Raw genomic sequence first — 5,268 nt, forward strand, 5'->3', positions numbered from 1 at the left:
ATCAGTTGACTATATATGTAATGTATCATCCCTTTCGTATTCTTGATATGAGATTTTAATATGTGATCAGTATGATCGACAATTGTGATCGCATTATTGTCGGAGACACTTACTCTAACAATAGGTTTACTGTTGTTTTCTTGTAACAGCTTTTTATTGGGCTATTCTCCATTATTGGGTCGGTCCTATGCTATAGGACGGTCCTATAGGAGAGTTACTGATTATGTATAAATATATAATGTATAATGAACCATCCCATATATATGGGCCACATTGATTTTATTCCAACCCATGTTCTTATAGATTGTTAAATTTCATAATAGCCCACAGTCCCACACGCAGTGAGGCAGAATTTTAAGTCTGCGGGGGAGGAAGGGTAATATTATAAGGGGACCACGAAAAAATTCGAAAATTTCAATTAAAAATTTCGAATCCCGCCCCCCTCGCTCCACCACAGCCCACAAGCATAAGCTCCTATAGATTGTTAAATTAGATGATAATCTCCCCTAGTATGCAAATTGAATTTGAACCACACAAAAGTTTCCAAATAAGTAAAGAGGTAACAAAAACCTGACTAGCATGAAAAAGGAAGGAAACAATAGGCAAAGGCAAAAAAAAAAAAAAAAAAAAAAAATAGTCACCATAGAATTTTTTTCGTCTTATTCCGGTCATTTATTTAACTTTGAATTTTGGTACAGAGACAAAGACACGAAAAATAAAAATTGAACCATCAAGGGTTATTGTTATTGAATGACAATTGGAAATTATAAAGGATATGGTAGATCAAATTACCTATTGGAAGCAATTGTAACATCAATTCATCTCATTATAGACGGACACTGTCCGTCTAAAGTTGTAGACGGATAGTGGCTCTCTCACAAAATAAAAGTGGGAGGTTTGTGTTCTAACATAGAGAGGTGTTTGGTAAACAGCGGATTGATAGATATTCAGCATATTTAAGGCCTTTAGCATGTTTGATTCACCAATCTACTAATTTGAGTGTTTGGTAAATGACATATTGAAATAATAGATTAAAGCTCAATCTACCATTTTTCAATATGCTGCTCCTCCCAGCATATTCACATTAGTAGATCCGATTGTGAAAAATGAAAATTGAAACCATTCACACATAGATACAACAATCTATTAGTAGTATATAAATATCGTAAATATTTAATTGCCTTGTATTTCGTGATACTGTATATTATACTTGGCTATATATATGATAATCATCAATCGCCCTAATGAGGGGATACCATATTCATATATGGTATCAGTAGGTTAACATTCGAGTTAAATTTTTTCACTGCCATTGTCAAACTTGTTTATTTCTATTTTCGCCATTGTAAAGTTATTTTTTCTATTACTGCCATTGTAAAAGTGAAATAATATGGTTATTGCCAATTTGTGAGTTGCTTTACCTGCTATAGCAAGTTACTATTACTTCATTTTTTCCTCAATAAATTCAATTTTATTTTTCATGAAATTTTTATTAGATAAATAAGGATTCGTTTAATAAACCAAAATCAAACAATATTGTTTTCTTTTTTATTTCCTCAAATCTTTCGTGTCATGTTATTCAATTTTTCAAACTTCATGAAAATGAAAGGTTTTGAATTTTTCTTTTACGAAAATCTTCATAATATAATGGTTTACATAAAGTCAATTTTTTTTTCTGCATAGTTAACTAAAACCAAACCGTTTGCATTTTTCTCGAAAAATTTAGATCATCAAAATTTAGCCTTTTTCTCATTTACAACTTGTGTTCTTTCTCAATGTTTATAATAACGTAATTAAATCATTCGTAGAGTAAATTTTTATATAAAATATATCTTTCTTACTAGTGATAAAAAAAGAAGGGATCGGATTGTTTGGTTAAACGTGAGAAGTTGGAATTTCCTTAAAAAATTAAATTCACGTGGTGTTTCAATTCATGTGTCGGTTAAGTGATGTAGAAGATTTTCGTAAAAAAATCTTTATGTTATGCAGAGATTGTTTGCTAAAACTTTATGTTATGAAGATTTTCTTTAAAAAAAAAATTCAAAATCTGTAAAATTTCCGGCGTTTAAGTAGTTAAATGACAAGACCTAGAACATTTGAGAAACAAAAAATTGTTTGATATTCGGTTTACTATAAAAGAATCCCTAAGCTCGGAAAAAAAGACTAATGGAAAAAAATTTGAGGTAATAGTAACCTGTTATAGCAAGTAAAACAAGTTATAAACGGGCAATAAACATATTAATCTACTTTTACAATGGCAATATAGAAAAAATAATATTACAATGGCGAAAATAGAAATGAATAACCTTTACAGTGGCAGTGAAAGCTTTTAACTCGTTAACATTCCTGAAAGAAACGATCCTATCCACTCTGCCGCCTCCACTATGCCTGGTGCTACTCCTCCTCCTTCCAAATCACAACTCCATCCCGTCTACACCGTCTCTAACTTACAACAACGCATTCGTGTGTTAGATGGCACCAAAGCTCCATGTGCCACATGGGTCAAACTGTTCACACTTCACGCCAAAGGTCATAAAGTCCTTTCTTATATCGACGACACCAAACCTCCGGCTAAAACTGATGCCTCATATGACGAGTGGTGTGAGATCGACCCGATCATTTTGCAATGGACTTATGGAACCCTAAGTGACGATAACTTCTCTCGTCTTTTGGAAGATATATAAACCGCGCTTGATGCGTGGAATCGCGTCAAAAACATCTATCATACCAATAAGGGAGCCCGTGCCACGGCGCTTGAGCATGAATTTATAATCTGAAATTGGAATTCATGCCCTCGTTGGATGTCTACTGCCAACGTTTCCGTGAATGGCTGGTCAATTGGAAGATGTCGACGCCCCCGTCACGGACCAATGCCTTGTCCTTCAATTAGTTTGTGGTTTGTCGTCGACGTATGATACAGTCGCCTCTTCTATAAATTAAACCAGTCCTAATTTTGAAGTTGCGCATAGTATGCTTGAGTTGAAACAAAATCGTAAATCGGCTCGGGATGAACCCGCCACGGCTCTGGTGGCACCAAATGCTTCGAACTCTGGTGACTGGGATGAAGACGCCAAAGACTCCTCCGCACCTCCTCCATCTCGTTAGAACAAAGGTAATGATAATCAAAGTCGTCGCAGCGGCAACAAAAGCGGCCAATCTGCTAAAACAGACCGCTCCCATGTTCTCGCCGCTCCTACTGCTACGTGGGTACCCGCACCGTGGCTGTCAAATTGGGCCCCTCCACCTATCTCGGGTGGGCCTCTGGTTGGCCTCATTGGTCGCAACGGTCCCCTGCTCTGAATCGTGTTGTATCCTACAGTGGCTCTCCTCGACCACCATCTCAAAGCCGTAGCCAAGGCCACGCATATGTGGCTGATGCTGATACCACTGGTCAGCCATACCCATTGACATAGGCCAGGCTTTCCAGACGCTGAGTTTCCAACCACCTCTTTATGGCGGATGGTTTATGAATTCAGGAGCATCATCACATCTCACGTCCGACGCAGGTACGCTCACTCATCGTTCTAAATTTAGTCCAATTAGTTCGATATTTGTTGGTAATGGCTCTAGTATTCCAGTTCGGGGGACGGGTACTGCCTTAATTCTCACTGTAGACCGAACCCTTTAGCTTACCAACGTTTTATATACCTCTCATATTATTAAGAATTTAATTTGGGTTCGTCAGTTTACCAAAGATAATAATGTATCTTTCAAATTTGACCCTTTTGGTTTCTCTGTGAAGGACCTTTCAAGTGGGACTACGATCTTGAGGAGTGACAGTACGAGCAAACTTTATCCCGTGCCAGTCGTGTCTTTCCCGTCAGCGTCATATCAATGTCATTTGGTCTTCAAATCCGACGTCTGGCATAACCGTCTCGGTTATCCCGGTCCTACTATTCTTCATCTGCTTAGGATTCAGTCAAAAATAAAATGTAATACGGAGGCTAGCTCCCATTTTTGTCATTCATGTCAAATTAGCAAACACAAACGGTTGCCATTTTTTTATTCTACTTTAGCTCTTTTTGATATTATTCAAAGTGACTTATGGACTAGTCCAGTTCTGAGCGTAAGTGGGTATAAGTATTATCTCGTCCTTATTGATAACTTCTCGCAATTTGTTTGGGTTTATCCGCTAAAATATAAGTCTGATATAAGGCTCGTCTTCTCGTAAATGGTTGGACCACGCCTCTCGGATCCCATGGTTTACTGTAGCTTGGCACCTTGGCAGGGGCTCTTCAGTACTTGATCATCACTCGCCCCGACCTTACTTATGCTGCTTAACAGGTATGTCTCTTTATGCATGCACGCCGGGAGCCCCATATGCAATTTATTAAACGCATTTTGTGCTATATTAAAGGCACTATTGACCATGGGCTCAATCTTACTACCTCTCGCTCCCAACATCTCGCGCCCTACTCGGATGCTGATTTGGCTGGGTGCCTCGATTCCCGTCGCTCTACATCTGGCTACTACGTTTTTTGGGTGATAATCTGGTTTCTTGGTCCTCCAAGCTCCAGGCCACCATATCCCGCTCTTGTGCGAAAGCCGAGTACCGCGGCGTTGCCATTGCCATTGCAAAAACTAGCTGGTTACGTAATTTGTTATTGGAGGTTTATTTGCTAATTATTCGTGCTACTATTGTCTATTGTGACAATGTTTCTGCTGTGTATGTATCGTCTAACCCAGTGCAACACCAACGTACCAAACATGTTGAGCTCGATATTCATTTTGTCCGTAAGAAAGTTCAGGTTGGCACCGTCCGCGTCTTACATGTCCCTTCGGAGTACCAATATGTTGATATTTTTACCAAGGGTCGGCCTCGACGCTTATTTACGCTCTTTAGGTCAAGTCTAGCGTCCAGTTTCCTCCCGCTCCGACTGCGGGGGTGTATTAGTAGCATGTAAATATCGTAAATATTTAGTTGCCTTGTATTTCGTGATATTGTATATTGTACTTGGCTATATATATGATAATCATCAATCACCCTAATGAGGAGATTGATAGATGAACCATCTCAACCAAAACCTTAAGATGATGATTGAGGCCCAACTATTATAAATATTCCTATTACGCTCCCTCACTCAAATGCCCATTGGGCTTGAAGAGTGGTTGGTTGTGCACCGGATCCTCCCCCGTACCGTGTGCTGGAATTCCACTTCGAGTCTTTGAGGAGTTTTGAGGTTGCCAGGATTTGAACCCGTGACCTTCGGTCACACTGGCTCTGATACCATGTAGAAATTCAACAACGGGCCTGGACCGTACCTAAAC

This window comes from Silene latifolia, chromosome 1 (assembly GCF_048544455.1).
Source record: "Silene latifolia isolate original U9 population chromosome 1, ASM4854445v1, whole genome shotgun sequence".
Taxonomy (NCBI): domain Eukaryota; kingdom Viridiplantae; phylum Streptophyta; class Magnoliopsida; order Caryophyllales; family Caryophyllaceae; genus Silene; species Silene latifolia.